Genomic DNA, 20,467 nt, shown 5'->3' on the forward strand with positions numbered 1-20,467 from the left:
TGGACCAAAATCCACCTGAGCAATGCAGGCGACTAGTGTCTCCATACAGGATGTGAGGAGTGTGTGCAGAAGAATGGGCCAAAATCCACCTGAGCAATGCAGGCGACTAGTGTCTCCATACAGGATGTGAGGAGTGTGTGCGGAAGAATGGCCAAAATCCACCTGAGCAATGCAGGTGACTAGTGTCTCCATACAGGATGTGAGGAGTGTGTGCGGAAGAATGGGCCAAAATCCACCTGAGCAATGCAGGAGACTAGTGTCTCCATATAGGATGTGAGGAGTGTGTGCAGAAGAATGGGCCAAAATCCACCTGAGCAATGCAGGCGACTAGTGTCTCCATACAGGATGTGAGGAGTGTGTGCGGAAGAATGGGCCAAAATCCACCTGAGCAATGCAGGCGACTAGTGTCTCCATACAGGATGTGAGGAGTGTGTGCGGAGGAATGGGCCAAAATCCACCTGAGCAATGCAGGCGACTAGTGTCTCCATACAGGATGTGAGGAGTGTGTGCGGAAGAATGGGCCAAAATCCACCTGAGCAATGCAGGTGACTAGTGTCTCCATACAGGATGTGAGGAGTGTGTGCGGAAGAATGGCCAAAATCCACCTGAGCAATGCAGGTGACTAGTGTCTCCATACAGGATGTGAGGAGTGTGTGCAGAAGAATGGGCCAAAATCCACCTGAGCAATGCAGGCGACTAGTGTCTCCATATAGGATGTGAGGAGTGTGTGCAGAAGAATGGGCCAAAATCCACCTGAGCAATGCAGGTGACTAGTGTCTCCATACAGGATGTGAGGAGTGTGTGCGGAAGAATGGGCCAAAATCCACCTGAGCAATGCAGGTGACTAGTGTCTCCATACAGGATGTGAGGAGTGTGTGCGGAAGAATGGGCCAAAATCCACCTGAGCAATGCAGGCGACTAGTGTCTCTATACAGGAGGAGTCTGGAGGCTACAGCACCAACAAAGGTTTTTATATTAAGTATTAATTACATTTCAGTATTATAATAGTTATATTCTTGTACTCACAGCAAAAAAAGGGCAACCAGTCCAGTTAGCCCAGGCCAACACATCTAATGCACAAACAGGATGCAGACAAGCCTCTCAACATGATGGACACTTCACAGGTGTAAGGTAAATTGCACACTAGTGGCGCGCATAGGGCACTGTTCACACTTGTATGCGCATGGTGTCCAGCCAGCAACCTATTACCACGCCCTTACTATTAGATTAGGCGGGCTACTCGGACACTACTCACTGCAGCACGTAAGGGACAGAAATTCCACTATGCACGGCCGTATTAAGAGGCCCGGCTGCACCCCGCATAATCAAAGTGCAAAAAATACATATAAAATATATGTGAGGTATTAGTTTGTAAATTGGCCAATGTACGTAAGCCCACAATCCTCATCACGGATCCTCACGCTTGCGGGTCCTTACACTGATAAATATCAAAAATAGCAACAAGAAGAGGAGATAAAAACTCCCCCCAAAATGTATTATAAAATGTACTCACAGCAAAAAAAGGACAACCAGTCCAGTTAGCCCAGGCCAACACATCTAATGCACAAACAGGATGCAGACAAGCCTCTCAACATGATGGACACACAGTGAGTAGTGTCCGAGTAGCCCGCCTAATCTAATAGTAAGGGCGTGGTAATAGGTTGCTGGCTGGACACCATGCGCATACAAGTGTGAACAGTGCCCTATGCGCGCCACTAGTGTGCAATTTACCTTGCACCTGTGAAGTGTCCATCATGTTGAGAGGCTTGTCTGGATCCTGTTTGTGCATTAGATGTGTTGGCCTGGGCTAACTGGACTGGTTGCCCTTTTTTTGCTGTGAGTACATTTTATAATACATTTTGGGGGGAGTTTTTATCTCCTCTTCTTGTTGCTATTTTTGATAGTTATATTCTTGTACATAGGAGCAGTATTATAGTAGTTATATTCTTGTACATAGGAGCAGTATTATAGTAGTTATATTCTTATACATAGGGGCAGTATTATAGTAGTTATATTCTTGTACATAGGGGCAGTATTATAGTAGTTATATTCTTGTATATAGGGGCAGTATTATAGCAGTTATATTCTTGTAGATAGGGGCAGTATTATAGTAGTTATATTCTTGTATATAGGGGCAGTATTATAGTAGTTATATTCTTGTATATAGGGGGCAGTATTATAATAGTTATATTCTTGTACATAGGAGCAGTATTATAGTAGTTATATTCTTGTACATAGGAGCAGTATTATAGTAGTTATATTCTTGTATATAGGAGCAGTATTATAGTAGTTATATTCTTGTATATAGGGGCAGTATTATAGTAGTTATATTCTTGTATATAGGGGGCAGTATTATAGTAGTTATATTCTTGTATATAGGGGGCAGTATTATAGTAGTTATATTCTTATACATAGGGAGCAGTATTATAGTAGTTATATTCTTGTATATAGGAGCAGTATTATAGTAGTTATATTCTTGTAGATAGGGGCAGTATTATAGTAGTTATATTCTTGTATATAGGGGCAGTATTATAGTAGTTATATTCTTGTATATAGGGGGCAGTATTATAATAGTTATATTCCTGTATATAGGGGGAAGTATTATAGTAGTTATATTCTTGTACATAAGGGCAGTATTATAGTAGTTATATTCTTGTACATAGGGCAGTATTATAGTAGTTATATTCTTGTACATAGGAGCAGTATTATAGTAGTTATATTCTTGTACATAGCAGCAGTATTATAGTAGTTATATTCTTGCACATAGGGCAGTATTATAGTAGATATATTCTTGTACATAGGGAGCAGTATTATAGTAGTTATATTCTTGTACAGAGGAGCAGTATTATAGTAGTTATATTCTTGTACATAGGAGCAGTATTATAGTAGTTATATTCTTGCACATAGGGCAGTATTATAGTAGTTATATTCTTGCACATAGGAGCAATATTATAGTAGTTATATTCTTGTACATAGGAGCAGTATTATAGTAGTTATATTCTTATACATAGTAGCAGTATTATAGTAGTTATATTCTTGCACATAGGGCAGTATTATAATACCTATAACCTTGTACATAGGGCAGTATTATAGTAGTCCCTGTGGATGTGCAGATGTAGGTTAGATGAATTGACAGCTGGCACCAGAGGGAACTCTTTATAAATGACAGCTTTAATAGTGAATAATTTACAGATTAGCTGAGAGTAAATTAAAACTTATAACGATGATGTTCTTTGTGGTTTAAAATTCAAGACTTCACAAGTTTTTCAACAGTTTATTAATAATCTGACTTCTTTAATGTCAGTGGAAAGTGCAGCCCGCCATGTCAGGGCTAATTAGATTCTTGCAGAACAAGCTTTGGCTGTATATACTCAAACGTTACAATGAAATGAAGAAAGCAATAAGATAGCAAATGTGGTTGAGATTCCATTCATTTCTTATCCTGTACTGATCCTGAGTTACCTCCTGTATTATCCTCCAGAGCTGCACTCACTATTCTGCTGTTGCAGTCACTGTGTACATACATTACATTACTGATCCTGAGTTACCTCCTGTATTATACTCCAGAGCTGTGCTCACTATTCTGCTGGTGCAGTCACTGTGTACATACATTACATTACTGATCCTGAGTTACCTCCTGTATTATACTCCAGAGCTGCACTCACTATTCTGCTGGTGCAGTCACTGTGTACATACATTACATTCCTGATCCTGAGTTGCCCCTGTATTATACTCCAGAGCTGCGCTCCCTATTCTGCTGGTGCAGTCACTGTGTACATACATTACACTACTGATCCTGAGTTACCTCCTGTATTATACTCCAGAGCTGCGCTCACTATTCTGCTGGTGCAGTCACTGTGTACATACATTACATTACTGATCCTGAGTTACCTCCTGTATTATACTCCAGAGCTGCGCTCACTATTCGTCACTGTGTACATACATTACATTACTGATCCTGAGTTACCTCCTGTATTATACTCCAGAGCTGCCCTCACTATTCTGCTGGTGCAGTCACTGTGTACATACATTACATTACTGATCCTGAGTTACCTCCTGTATTATACTCCAGAGCTGCACTCACTATTCTGCTGGTGCAGTCACTGTGTACATACATTACATTACTGATCCTGAGTTACCTCCTGTATTATACTCCAGAGCTGCCCTCACTATTCTGCTGGTGCAGTCATGTACTGAGCAGTGATGGTAAATAATGTGTGCACAGTGAGGCGGTGCAGGGTGCAGTATGGCTCCTCGGTGCTGTGCTCAGGTGTGTGAGGCTCATCCTCCCTGATACAATGTTTAATGCACACAGTTACATAACAATTCAGATTTCCGCGTCGTCATGGTAACAGATGGAGACTGGCAGCGGAGCCATCAGACAGCATGGAGCAGCACAGCTTGTGTTTTCTGGTGTTTGGGGCCTGCGGAGGGTTGTGGCCGCTCCCAGAGCTGCAGGTACCGAGGTACGCCTAGAATCAAGTCTGCACAGGCCGGATCCACTGTGACGTGATCTCACACAAGCTGCACACACTCCATATGCGAATTGTCAGTCATTTGTTACAACTTTGCCCAAGGGAAGGGGGAGTCACCGCTGATTAACCCCCTGTGCTCCACCGGCCGCAGACTATGAGAGGGTTAATAACACAAAATAACTTCATTTACAGCAGAGGTCTCAAACACGCGGCCCCCAGGCCCGTGCCCCCGGTGACTATCGCGGCCCGTGCCCCCGGTGACAATCGCGGCTCGTGCCCCCGGTGACAATCACGGCCCGTGCCCCCGGTGACAATCACGGCCCGTGCCCCCGGTGACAATCACGGCCCGTGCCCCCGGTGACTATCGCGGCCCGTGCCCCCGGTGACAATCGCGGCCCGTGCCCCCGGTGACTATCGCGGCCGGTGCAGAGGCCACAGCCACTGTTAGCGCTATATGTCAGATGAATCTTTGACAGTGGCTGTGGCCCCTGCACCTGCCGCGATAGTCACTGGGGGCACGGGCCGCGATAGTCACCGGGGGCATGGGCCTGGGGGCCGCGTGTTTGGCACATTACTACAGCATGGGGACATTACTACAGAATGGGACAACCATATGATGGGGACATTACTACAAGATAGGGAGATTGCTACAATGGGAAAAAGGATGGGAAAACATTACTATAGGATGGGGACAAGGAAGAGCACATTACCGTAGGATGGGGACTAGGATGGGCACATTTACAACAAGATGGGGAACATTACTAAAAGATTTTGGCCAAAATTTCTATAAAGTGCTAATTGTAACACTATTAGTTACAAGAAAGGGATAAAAAGTAAAAAACAAAAAAAAACAAAACTCAAAATAAGGCATGACATTTTTTTTACCATCAAAATTATTTTTTTTATATTTAAACAAAGAATGTGCACATTTGTTATAATAACCAAGTGAAAAATGTTCAAAATCAGTGATCCCAAGGTGTGTAAAAAAAAAAAAAATATGGTACCAATAAAAATGTCACTTTGTCCTGCAAAGAATGCGGCCCCCCAAATTATTTTTTTCCTCTGTGCGGCCCATACACCAAGGCGAGTTTGAGACCCCTGATTTGCAGGGTGAACAGTAAATAGAAAACCTAATAGAGAATAATGTCCTATATGACTGAGCAGACAAACTGACGATATGGCGGCACAAAAACGCTACTAACAGGGAGCACAGGGATAATTGCAGGATCAGTAATGTATGTACACAGTGACTGCACCAGCAGAATAGTGAGTGCAGCTCTGGAGTATAATACAGGAGGTAACTCAGGGTCAGTAATGTAATGTATGTACACAGTGACTGCACCAGCAGAATAGTGAGTGCAGCTCTGGAGTATAATACAGGAGGTAACTCAGGATCAGTAATGTAATGTATGTACACAGTGACTGCACCAGCAGAATAGTGAGTGCAGCTCTGGAGTATAATACAGAAGGTAACTCAGGATCAGTAATGTAATGTATGTACACAGTGACTGCACCAGCAGAATAGTGAGTGCAGCTCTGGAGTATAATACAGGAGGTAACTCAGGATTAGTAATGTAATGTATGTACACAGTGACTGCACCAGCAGAATAGTGAGTACAGCTCTGGAGTATAATACATGTACACAGTGACTGCACCAGCAGAATAGTGAGTACAGCTCTGGAGTATAATACAGGAGGTAACTCAGGATCAGTAATGTAATGTATGTACACAGTGACTGCACCAGCAGAATAGTGAGTACAGCTCTGGAGTATAATACAGGAGGTAACTCAGGATTAGTAATGTAATGTATGTACAGTGAGTGTACCATCAGAATAGTGAGCGCAGCTCCGGAGTATAATACAGGACTCCAGATATACGGTATATGTGGTGATTCGCTTGGGAAGCGTTATGTGAATGTAAGGAGCCGCAGCCCTCGGTTGGTAATGACGTAGATTATTTGACCCCTGTAAAGGCGACGTGTTCTCCAGATCTGATCCTGGGATTCCTCGGTGATCAGTTGTTAGGAGTCTGGAGCGGAGGGAGATTATAGCACATGATTAATGCCGTCTCGACTGGATTTCATTTCAGATTATTGGATGATGTCCAGAAGTAAATGGATATAAGTCAATGTGTAATGTTACAGATGAAAGCGGGGGCTGTGACGGGGGAGGGGGCGCCCTGTACATTACGGTATCACCGGCGTATAGACGGCAAATTATATCATATGATCTCATTAGTCTGACAATAGGGTCTTAAAAGCCAGACTGCAGAACAGAAGCCCCCATATTAACAAACCCTTCACCCTAAAATTCACAGAAATCTCATTTCTTTAAACAATGTATCATTTTTTTCTTGACGTTATTTTACAATGTTGTAACTTCGCTGTATCAGGGATTTACTTTGGTGAGTTCACATCCATGATGAATCCGAATACAGTCTATCCACATCTAGAGAAGGCACAAAGGGGACAGAGCGAGGGTCAGAGGTGCAAGTCACAGACTTGTGCTCCGATCTCTCCCCGGTGCTGCAGTCACAGCTACACTGCTCAGTACTGCCCTACTTTCTACTAATTCTTCTATCTGACCGCAGAGCTGAATAGTCAGCTACACCCCTCTATTCTGCGATGTCCTCAATGCTGCTGCTTTATTGTATGTGTTTTGTCTAATCCCAGAGCAGGATATACAGCTACACTGCTCAGTGCTGTGTAATGACCTCCATTTTGCTGCTTTCTACTAATTGTTTTGTCTCACCCCACAGCTGGACGCACAGTTATATACTGAGTGCTATTGCATAATGTCCTCCTTGCTCGAAATTTTGTGTAAGTATTTAACTCACACCAGTGATACATTTACAGGTACACTGCTCAGTGCAGCTTTATAACATCCTCTATGTTGCTGCTTTTTAATAAATTGTCTTATTTTAGAGCTGATACACAGATACACTGCTCAGTGCTGCTGTATAATGTCCTCTGTGTTGCTTTTTTGTCTCAACACAGTGCTCGATACGCAGCTTCACTGTTCAGTGTTGCTGTATAATTTCCTCCACGTTGCACATTTCTAGTGTTTGTCTCGCCCCAGAGCTGGATGCACAGCTACACTGCTAAACACTATTCCTCCTTGCTTTTGATTTTTTGTAAGGATTTAGCTCATTCCAAAGTTGGATACACAGCCTTACTGCATAGTGCTCTTGTATAAGGATCTCCATGTTGCTATTGTCTAGTAAGTGTTTTGTCTCACCTCAGAGCCAGATGCACAGTTTCACTGCTCAGTCCTGTTGTGTAATGTCCTCCATGCTGTTGTATAATGTCCTCCATGCTACTGTATAATGTCCTCCATGCTGCTGTATAATGCCCTCCATACTGCTGTACAACTGTAGCGCCCCTGAAGCCATAGTTTGGTGCTGAATAATGTCCTCCTTGCTTCTGCTTTTTTTGTAAGGATTTATCTGACCCTCAGAGCTGGAGTCACAGCTACATTGCTCAGTGCTCCTGTATAACGTCCTCAATGTTCCTGCTTTTTAGTAAGTGTTTTGTCTCATTTTAGTGCTGGTATACTGCTCAATGCTGCTGTATAAGGTCCTCCATGTTGCTACATTTTAGTGTCTTGTCTAAACAGAGAGCTGGATACACAGCTTCACTGTCCAGTGTTGCTGTATAATTTCCTCCACTTGCACATTTCTAGTAAATGTTTGTCTCACTCCATTGCTGGATGCACAGCTACACTGCTCAGTACTGTTACATCATGTCCTGTTTGCTGCTCTTTTGTAAGGATTTATCTTATCCCAAAATTGGATACATAGTTTACTGCATATTGCTGTTGTATAATGTTTTCTTTGTTGCTGTTTTTTAGTAAGTGTTTTGTCTCACCTCAGAGCTGGATGTACAGCTTCACTGCTCAGTTCTGCTGTGTAATGTCCTCCATGCTTTTGTATAATGTCCTCCATGCTGTTGTATAATGTCCTCCATGCTGTTGTGTAATGTCCTCCATGCTTTTGTATAATGTCCTCCATGCTTTTGTATAATGTCCTCCATGCCGTTGCGTAATGTCCTCCATGCTGTTGCGTAATGTCCTCCATGCTGTTGCGTAATGTCCTCCATGCTGTTGCGTAATGTCCTCCATGCTGTTGAGTAATGTCCTCCATGCTGTTGTATAATGTCCTCCATGCTGTTGTGTAATGTCCTCCATGCTTTTGTATAATGTCCTCCATGCTGTTGCGTAATGTCCTCCATGCTGTTGCGTAATGTCCTCCATGCTGTTGCGTAATGTCCTCCATGCTGTTGCGTAATGTCCTCCATGCTGTTGAGTAATGTCCTCCATGCTGTTGTATAATGTCCTCCATGCTGTTGTGTAATGTCCTCCATGCTTTTGTATAATGTCCTCCATGTTGCTGTTTTCTAGTGTTTTGTCTCACCCCAGAGCTGCTCAGTCCTGCTGTGTAACATCCTTCATGCAGCTGCTGCTACTGAACATGTGCTACATAGAGACAGGAGACCAGGAATCCTTCATGTCTGTGTATGGGAGACATCATGGCAGCCAGTTTCTGCCACCCACCAGCTCAGGGAAAACTGAAAAAAGAGAAATAGAGCCTGCAGAGCGAAAACTGATGAAAAATGTAGGCTATACATTGTATAATGACTGGAAAGTGTATTCCATATATCATGGCAGCTCATTCTTGTCATGATCTGATGTGATACACTGCGAGTGTACACGGCACCTCAGAACCTTGTATTTTGGGATTACAGTGAACACCTGAGGTCTTATTATGTGACCCGACCCTGGAGCTTCCAGATCACTGACTGGGAAGATGTGCAGCTTTTCTTTAAGATGAAATCACCATTTTGATGCCCCGTGCTCCTCTGACATTATGGGTGACGGAAAAAACGACAAAAGCAGAGAAAACGACAAAAGCAGAGAAAACCGGGATTATTTCTGCTGATGATGAGAATCTGGCCGGGTTATTAAAGCAGGAACATATCACATATGGTCCATCTGTGCCGGATCCCCCCGCACCGGACGAGTCTGCACTCCAGGTAAGTGCAAGACTCCAGCGTTATTAATGACTGATGGCAGCACCTCCATAAAAGACCAAGACGGAGATAGAGGGAATTAAGGAGAAATCAAGACCTGTCCTCCCAATGACCCAGTGATTGATGTTCCTGCTGACAAGGCTCCCGGCACTGACAGCAGCAGACAGCTCATCCTTCTCATACTCAAGTCCGGACTATTCCATTTCACAAACACTTAAGTCTCGTTTTACTGATCTTTAACTAGATCTAGTCGTGTACTCCAATCACATCCAAAGCTGCAAGCACCAGCCCAGCTCCAGCCGTCAACACTATGTCTTCCTTACTGGTCAAGAACATGAGCCATAAAGACAATGAACCAGCAGAGGGAGCCAAAGCACTGGTGGGAGACAGAAGCCAGCTGCTTTATGAGTGCAGCTCTGGAGCAAACTAATAAATAACACAGGAGTAAAGTAACATAAAGTGCATACAATGTTGCAAGTATCAGATGCAGCTGCAGCACTCTGTAAATTAACGTCGTCGTGGTATACATCGCACTGTAACCGACTGATTATAAAGTATTATAAAGTATAAACGTCATAGTCTGATATTACTACAATAAGAGATAATAGAATTTACAGCAGGGATTAAAACCTCAAATTTAGTGAGGGGCAAATGATGAATATGAGGTGCAGCTATGAGACCTCCATGTAATTGAAGATATATATATATATATATATATATATATATATATATATATATACAGTATATTATGTGAATCTTTGTATGGGTCTTCCCGGTGATGGAGGGTTCTGTGGATTTCTGCACCTGAGAAAACTAATGACACAGCAGAAAAGGAAAACTCACAATATGGAGTAGGAGCGCCCTCTAGAGTATATTGCGCATTTTGCAGCCAGTATTTAGACGATCATTCTAGAGGATTCACCTTTACCCAAAACTGCACTAAAAACACTTCAGGAAAAAAAGACTTTTATCACTATATAAAATGAGATCAAGAGACTAACAAATTCATGAAGTAAAGTACACTTGATTCTTAAGACACTCAAATACCACTAAACAGGCAGGATATAGAACTTAGGAGACTAAACTATAGGTGAATATTAACTGTACTCCAGAGCTGCACTCACTATTCTGCTGGTGCAGTTCACTGTGTACATACATTACATTACTGATCCTGAGTTACCTCCTGTATTATACTCCAGAGCTGAACTCACTATTCTGCTGGTGCAGTTCACTGTGTACATACATTACATTACTGATCCTGAGTTACCTCCTGTATTATACTCCAGAGCTGCACTCACTATTCTGTTGGTGCAGTCACTGTGTACATACATTACATTACTGATCCTGGGTTATATCCTTTCTTATACTCCAGAGCTGAACTCACTATTCTGCTGGTGGAATCACTGTGTACTTACATTACATTACTGATCCTGAGTTACCTCCTGTATTATACTCCAGAGCTGCACTCACTGCATTATAGGAGTTTAGCTAAGTTGCTTGGACAGTTTGAATAAGGCTATGTGCACACACTGCAGATTTGGTTACAGACATTCTGCAACAAAGTTTACATCTCCTGGCAGGAAAAGTGCTGTAGTAGAAATGTGCATTTTTGCAGGGATTTGCCGCATTTTTATGCCTTTTTTCATGCGCTTTTTCCATTACTTTCAATAGTGAAAATGCCACTCAGGGCTCTTGTCCACTTGCAAATTCCATAAGTGAGTGCGATCCGATAAAAAAATCGGATCGCACTCGCACCAGTGTTAAGCTATGAGGCCGTGTCCTCTTGCTAAATTTTTTAACGGCACGACTCATGCTCTCGGTGAAATCGCAGCATGCTCTTGCCCCCCCATACAATCCTATGGGAGCGAGAAAAAAATCCAAATTCGGGTGGCATATGCATGTCACACGGATCCTTGACACTTGCATACCGCGTCAGACTGGCTACCGGAGGAATCTCCAGTAATACCAGTCCTGGCCACGGTTACATGCACTGAACTCCGGAGCTGTCACCTGAGCTCCAGAGTGCAGCCTGGACTGAACAGTGAGCACAGAGTGATTGGTTCCCCGGTGATTGCTGTTCAGGTCAGCACAGCTGCGGACAGGCCGGGCTGATCTCTGGAGCTCAGGTGACAGATCCAGGGTTCAGTGCAGGTAACCGCGGCCAGGCCTGGTATTACTGGAGATTCCTCCGGTAGCCAGTCCACCGCTGCTTGCACTCGCTTGACGCTCGCATGTCATACGGATGCTATGTGAGAAAAACACCGTACACAGACCACACGCAGGACACTCGACTCTCATTTGTAGCCGGGTATAGCAGTGATTTTTTTTACGCAAGTGGAGAAGAGCCCTAAAAATGCAGAAAGAATGTGCATGCTGCTGATTATTTTCAGCAACAAAATCTGCATGAAAAAGTCCTGAATGTGTGCACTAACTTCAGAAATGTGACTGACTTTCCTGGTATAAGGGTATCATTGAAGATCCCTGAAAATCTGCAAGAAAAAATTAGGCAAAAACGCACCGTGTGCACACAGCCTAACAGCAGAATTATAAATGCAGCTGTGGAGTCTAATAGAGGCTATACGTGCGGATCAAAACTAGATAAAGCTTTACCAAGGTTTGTCTTTGAGACCTCTCTAGTATGATCTTGTGGGTGCAAGAAAAGAGCGAATAATTCCATTGAATAGAAATTGTTGGAACCTGAATATTGTAAGACCCATGGGTCGGGTCCTCAGCAGCCACTGATTTATTTGCATTTTATCTGTTGGGGCCAGGCTTTTTCCATGGTAAGCAGAAGTTTGTGCCCCCCTGTGCGGTTCAGTGGAGGGGGGGGGGACTTTCTGCTGGAGGGGAATGGTTTCAGGCTGCCATTAGCTGTAATTGTTTGGTCGTCTAAACCCCTGATCTTCTGGTAACAGCTTCTTCACCGACCTGTCACAACCAATCTCATCCCGCGCCGCGGCTCCGACCCCGGCCCAAACCGCAAGGAAAATAGCAGCATTGGGCTGGAAGCGGCTCCAGATTCTCTTCCTCCCGTCCCGGTGCTGCAGCTCTGAACCTATCATTACAGGCACACAGTACTATATATATCTATAGGGGCCGCAGGCACGGGGGCAGCTTCTGCGCCTCTTTATGGGAATCAATGCTCATATTTCGGGCTTTTTATTTGTTTTCCATGAGATGTGCTAGAACTTTAATTACTATAACTCTCCATCTAATGTCACATAGATCAGGGCCCTAGGATAACACTTCCTGGCAATTTTCAGCATGTAAGGCTACTTTCACACATCCGGTTTGAGCCGTCCGATATACACCTCTATATACTGTAGACAACACCGAATCCACCATTCACAATAGGTGATGTCACAGCTCACCTCCTCCTGTACAATGACTGATAACACCTCTATATACTGTAGACAACACCGAATCCACCATTCACAATAGGTGATGTCACAGCTCACCTCCTCCTGTACAATGACTGATAACACCTCTATATACTGTAGACAACACCGAATCCACCATTCACAATAGGTGATGTCACAGCTCACCTCCTCCTGTACAATGACTGATAACACCTCTATATACTGTAGACAACACCGAATCCACCATTCACAATAGGTGATATCACAGCTCACCTCCTCCTGTACAATGACTGATAACACCTCTATATACTGTAGACAACACCAAATCCACCATTCACAATAGGTGATGTCACAGCTCACCTCCTCCTGTACAATGACTGATAACACCTCTATATACTGTAGACAACACCGAATCCACCATTCACAATAGGTGATATCACAGCTCACCTCCTCCTGTACAATGACTGATAACACCTCTATATACTGTAGACAACACCGAATCCACCATTCACAATAGGTGATATCACAGCTCACCTCCTCCTGTACAATGACTGATGACACCTCTATATACTGTATCCAACACCGAATCCACCATTCACAATAGGTGATGTCACAGCTCACCTCCTCCTGTACAATGACTGATGACACCTCTATATACTGTAGACAATACAGGATCCACCATTCACAATAGGTGATGTCACAGCTCTCCTCCTCCATCTCATGTACAATGACTGATAACTCCTCTATTTACTTTAGATAACACAGGATCCACCATTCACAATAAGTGATATCATGGCTCACCTCCTTCTGTACAATGATGGGCAACATCTCTATATACAGGAGATAACACAGTATCCAACATTCCCAATAGGTTATGTCACAGCTCACAACCTCCCCCTGTACAAGGACTGATAATGTCTCTATATACAATAGATAACATAGGATCCACCATTCACAATAGGTGATGTCACAGCTCACGTCATCCCCCTCCTGTACAATGACTGATAACAACTCTGTATACAGTAGATAACACAGGATCAACCATTCACAATAAGTGATGTCACAGCTCACCTCCTCCTCCTTCCTTCACTTTGATTTTTACACACTCTAGGTAGAACTTCAATATAACAGGTTCAGTGTCTGGCCATTGTTGGGGCCATTCTGGGTAATGTACATGTTATTTCCTTAAACAATAGAAGAGAGAGAATAAAAGTCCCCAGGCCAGTGTGAAAACTGAAGATTTTTTATTTCAATGGATACGTTTTTTTTAAAAAAAAAAAAAAATACATTGCCAACATTAAAATATATACTGTATATACAACACAAACATGATGTAAACAATAGGACATTTTCTGATTACATAATGTCAAAGTATTTATTAAAGGGAACATGTCCGTTTCAGGAGTGCAGTGTATAGACTTCTATGGGAGAGAGCAGAGCAGCTGCTTTGTGTCAGGCTGGGCGTCACTAACATCAAAGATCCGGGGGTCCAGCCCTGAACTTCTTGCCTGGACCCCGGGTCTCCTGAGACCGCCACTTTGAACTGTCAGCATAGGGTAGAGGCTAAAACCCAGTGGGTTAAAGGACCTATACTGACGTCATGCTCATGTGACCAAGAGGGGCGGGGTCTCCACCAACATAGCTGATACCAGAAAGCAACCCCAAATGGGGGGTGCAGGGGGAAAAGGATGGGGCCTTGCATGATTATAGTGGATGGGAGGAAACATCGCCACACCCACTAACCAGGAAGGTTCTTCTAGCCACAGGGATTTAGCCACAACCATCACCATGACGCTGACACAATTCAATCCCAGGCAGGGCCGGCGTTGAAGAGATGATGGAGCTCCAATCAGAATGCAGAGCGTGAGTCATGTGACCTCTTCTGCAGTCTGTGGAGGAGGGGCAGCTCACTCACCCAATCCCAGCTCAGCGCGCGCCTCTGAAGTTCCCTCCAGGATGGCAGCCACCGGGACACAGCGGATACAGCGGGACACAGCGGATACGGCGGGAAACAGCAGATACAGCGGGACACAGCGGATACAGCGGGACACAGCCGGGACACAGCGGATACGGCGGGATACGGCGGGATACGGCGGGACACAGCGGATACGGCGGGACATAGGGCGACCCAGCCGGGAAAGCGGGCCTCTGCTGCTCAGTGTGAGCTCAGATCACTGCACCCGACTGGAGGAGCAGCCACCAAGGAAACAGCAACCAGGAGCACAGGTATCACAGCAAAGGGAGGAACCAGAAGACAAGCAAGGACCTGGCTGATAACAGAGAACACAAAAACAAGGAACACAGGGAGATAACAGAGAACACAAGCAGTGGTATGCTGACAGCCAATAACACAAGCACAGGGCGTAACCAGCAAATAACACAGAAAACAGGCTCAAGGAGTGACAGGCTGATAACAGAAAGTATAGGCTCATGGTATAACATGCAAAAATATACAGTCTACAAGCAGGCTGATAACAGAGAACTCTAGAACACAGGCACAAGGGGTGGATAGCAAGCACATGACAGAACATAAACACGAATTGGTAGGCAGACAACAGAGGACAATAGCTCACAGAATGAAACTCCAGATGACAGAATGCTGGTACAGAGAATGAGAAGCAGATGAGCTCACTGGATGAAGAAATAAAACCAGTGGAGAATATGGAAGTAAATTACAAGCTGATAACAGAGAGCAGTAGTCTAGAGAAAGAGAGGCTGAGTCGGCTCCCCGGATATCTGGCGGTCGCTCCCTATGGCCCAGGCTGAGCCGGCTCCCCGGATATCTGGCAGTCGCTCCCTATGGCCCCGGCTGAGCCGGCTCCCTGGATATCTGGCGGTCGCTCCCTATGGCCCAGGCTGAGCCGGCTCCCCGGATATCTGGCGGTCGCTCCCTATGGCCCAGGCTGAGCCGCCTCCCTGGATATCTGGCGGTCGCTCCCTATGGCCCAGGCTGAGCCGGCTCCCCGGATATCTGGTGGTCGCTCACTATGGCCCAGGCTGAGCCGGCTCCCCAGATATCTGGCGGTTCCAAACTATAGCCCAGGCTGAGTCGGCTCCCCGATATCTGGCGGTCACTCCCTATGGCCCAGGCTGAGCCGGCTCCCCAGATATCTGGCGGTCCCTCACTATGGCCCAGGCTGAGTCGCCTCTCTTGATATCTGGCGGTCGCTCCCTATGGCCCAGGCTGAGCCGGCTCCCCGGATATCTGGCGGTCCCTCACTATGGCCCAGGCCCTATGGCCCAGGCTGAGCCGGCTCCCCAGATATCTGGCGGTCGCTCCCTATGGCGCTGATTCACCGTCAATGCAGTGCAGTGTACACCACAATCGATCAGATGCAGCTTCATGTTCCCTGAAGGGTCTATTAAATATGGTAAAAAGTTTATAATATTTGAAAAAAAAACCCCACAAGTTCAACTCACCCCCCTTTTTCCCCAATTAAAATAAAACAATTAAAAGTACCAAATATTTGGTATTACTGCAATCGTAAAAGTCTGATCTGCCAAAATAAAAAAATAAATGAATCCAAACGATAAAGGGCATAACAAGAAAGAAAATAGAAACGCCAGAATTATGGGGGGTTCGCCCACCACAACGTTGCAATAAATATCTGCCCCAAAATGGTATCAGGAAAAACATCAGCTCAGGGCTCAAAAAATAATCCAACAGTTACGAGTAATGGAAAGTGGCATCATAAGCAACTATTGTTTATTTTATTACAAATTTTCATTTTTTTTTCCACAAATGGACAAAAAAAAATATAGATACCGTGTATATGTAGGTATGTATACATATATATATATATATATATATATATATATATATATAAATATATATATATGTATAAAATTTATTTACTGTATATCTCATAGAGAATCATATTCCCTGGACCATCATATGGTGTATAGGGGAGCTGTGAGCCCATCATATGGTGTATAGGGGAGCTGTGGGCCCATCATATGGTGTATAGGGGAGCTGTGGGCCCATCATATGGTGTATAGGGGAGCTGTGGGCCCATCATATGGTGTATAGAGGAGCTGTGGGCCCATCATATGGTGTATAGGGGAGCTGTGGGCCCATCATATGGTGTATAGAGGAGCTGTGGGCCCATCATATGGTGTATAGGAGAGCTGTGGGCCCATCATATGGTGTATAGGAGAGCTGTGGGCCCATCATATGGTGTATAGGAGAGCTGTGGGCCCATCATATGGTGTATAGGGGAGCTGTGGGCCCATCATATGGTGTATAGGGGAGCTGTGGGCCCATCATATGGTGTATAGGGAGCTGTGGGCCCATCATATGGTGTATAGGGGAGCTGTGGGCCCATCATATGGTGTATAGGGGAGCTGTGGGCCCATCATATGGTGTATAGGGGAGCTGTGGGCCCATCATATGGTGTATAGGGGAGCTGTGGGCCCATCATATGGTGTATAGAGGAGCTGTGGGCCCATCATATGGTGTATAGGGGAGCTGTGGGCCCATCATATGGTGTATAGGGGAGCTGTGGGCCCATCATATGGTGTATAGGGGAGCTGTGGGCCCATCATATGGTGTATAGGGGAGCTGTGGGTCCATCATATGGTGTATAGGGGAGCTGTGGGCCCATCATATGGTGTATAGGGAGCTGTGGGCCCATCATATGGTGTATAGAGGAGCTGTGGGCCCATCATATGGTGTATAGGGGAGCTGTGAGCCCATCATATGGTGTATAGGGGAGCTGTGGGCCCATCATATGGTGTATAGGGGAGCTGTGGGCCCATCATATGGTGTATAGGGGAGCTGTGGGCCCATCATATGGTGTATAGGGGAGCTGTGGGTCCATCATATGGTGTATAGGGGAGCTGTGGGCCCATCATATGGTGTATAGGGAGCTGTGGGCCCATCATATGGTGTATAGAGGAGCTGTGGGCCCATCATATGGTGTATAGGGGAGCTGTGAGCCCATCATATGGTGTATAGGGGAGCTGTGGGCCCATCATATGGTGTATAGGGGAGCTGTGGGCCCATCATATGGTGTATAGGGGAGCTGTGAGCCCATCATATGGTGTATAGGGGAGCTGTGAGCCCATCATATGGTGTATAGGGGAGCTGTGGGCCCATCATATGGTGTATAGGGGAGCTGTGGGCCCATCATATGGTGTATAGGGGAGCTGTGGGACCATCATATGGTGTATAGAGGAGCTGTGGGCCCATCATTTGGTGTATAGGGGAGCTGTGGGCCCATCATATGGTGTATAGAGGAGCTGTCGGCCCATCATATGGTGTATAGAGGAGCTGTGGGCCCATCATATGGTGTATAGGGGAGCTGTGGGCCCATCATATGGTGTATAGGGGAGCTGTGGGCCCATCATATGGTGTATAGAGGAGCTGTGGGCCCATCATATGGTGTATAGGGGAGCTGTGGGCCCATCATATGGTGTATATGGGAGCTGTGGGCCCATCATATGGTGTATAGGGGAGCTGTGGGCCCATCATATGGTGTATAGGGGAGCTGTGGGCCCATCATATGGTGTATAGGGGAGCTGTGGGCCCATCATATGGTGTATAGGGGAGCTGTGGGCCCATTATACTGTGTATAGGGGAGCTGTGGGCCCATCATATGGTGTATAGGGGAGCTGTGAGCCCATCATATGGTGTATAGAGGAGCTGTGGGCCCATCATATGGTGTATAGGGGAGCTGTGGGCCCATCATATGGTGTATAGGGGAGCTGTGGGCCCATCATATGGTGTATAGGGGAGCTGTGGGTCCATCATATGGTGTATAGGGGAGCTGTGGGCCCATCATATGGTGTATAGGGGAGCTGTGGGCCCATCATATGGTGTATAGGGGAGCTGTGAGCCCATCATATGGTGTATAGGGGAGCTGTGGGCCCATCATATGGTGTATAGGGGAGCTGTGAGCCCATCATATGGTGTATAGAGGAGCTGTGGGCCCATCATATGGTGTATAGGGGAGCTGTGGGCCCATCATATGGTGTATAGGGGAGCTGTGGGCCCATCATATGGTGTATAGGGGAGCTGTGGGTCCATCATATGGTGTATAGGGGAGCTGTGGGCCCATCATATGGTGTATAGGGGAGCTGTGGGCCCATCATATGGTGTATAGGGGAGCTGTGAGCCCATCATATGGTGTATAGGGGAGCTGTGGGCCCATTATATGGTGTATAGGGGAGCTGTGAGCCCATCATATGGTGTATAGGGGAGCTGTGGGCCCATCATATGGTGTATAGGGGAGCTGTGGGCCCATCATATGGTGTATAGGGGAGCTGTGGGCCCATCATATGGTGTATAGGGGAGCTGGGGACCTATCATATGGTGTATAGGGGAGCTGTGGGCCCATCATATGGTGTATAGGGGAGCTGTGGGCCCATCATATGGTGTATAGGGGAGCTGTGAGCCCATCATATGGTGTATAGGGAGCTGTGGGCCCATCATACTGTGTATAGGGGAGCTGTGGGCCCATCATATGGTGTATAGGGGAGCTGTGGGCCCATCATATGGTGTATAGGGGAGCTGTGGGCCCATCATATGGTGTATAGGGGAGCTGTGAGCCCATCATATGGTGTATAGGGAGCTGTGGGCCCATCATACTGTGTATAGGGGAGCTGTGGGCCCATCATATGGTGTATAGGGGAGCTGTGGGCCCATCATATGGTGTATAGGAGAGCTGTGGGCCCATCATATGGTGTATAGGGGAGCTGTGGGCCCATCATATGGTGTATAGGGGAGCTGTGGGCCCATCATATAGTGTATATTGGAGCTGTGGGCCCATCATATGGTGTATAGAGGAGCTGTGGGCCCATCATATGGTGTATAGGGGAGCTGTGGGCCCATCATATGGTGTATAGGGGAGCTGTGGGCCCATCATATGGTGTATAGGGGAGCTGTGGGCCCATCATATGGTGTATAGGGGAGCTGTGGGCCCATCATATGGTGTATAGGGGAGCTGTGGGCCCATCATATGGTGTATAGGGGAGCTGTGGGCCCATCATATGGTGTATAGGGAGCTGTGGGCCCATCATATGGTGTATAGGGGAGCTGTGGGCCCCCTATACACCATATGGAAAAGACTCCATCAGAGAGAGCGCCGGCTGTAAGCCACTGTACTGTAACGATCTGTATTGTACTTAGTGCATTGCAGTCATTATGTAGTGGTCGGTGTATGGCGGTATTATGGTATAAGGTGTGTAGATTTGTAGAGGTAATGGTCAGAATTTTATGCAGTGGCAGTGGACGTTGTGTAGCGGTAGTATTTTGGCCTTGTATAGTAGTCATTTTGGTAATATTGTTTTATAGGATAGTGTTAGCATCAGTGGTATATACTGTAATTACATATGTATAGATGTTAGCTGAAGTGCCGGGGGGTTGTATCTGGTGACATGGACTTCGGGGCTCGGACCCCGGATCTTATATGACCCTAGCAATGCCCCTGATGTCAGGAGATGACGCCATCAGCGACTGTCAATGATGGATCCTGTGTGATCTGTTACAGTAATCCTGTCTGTGGTGATAATGAGGTTGCTGCGGTCTCCACACCTGTGTGACATGATTTATCCATTTACTGCACTGATTTTCTCTATCTTCAGCAATGAAATCCTATTTATTTGTA

Source organism: Anomaloglossus baeobatrachus, chromosome 7 (assembly GCF_048569485.1).
Source record: "Anomaloglossus baeobatrachus isolate aAnoBae1 chromosome 7, aAnoBae1.hap1, whole genome shotgun sequence".
NCBI lineage: Eukaryota > Metazoa > Chordata > Amphibia > Anura > Aromobatidae > Anomaloglossus > Anomaloglossus baeobatrachus.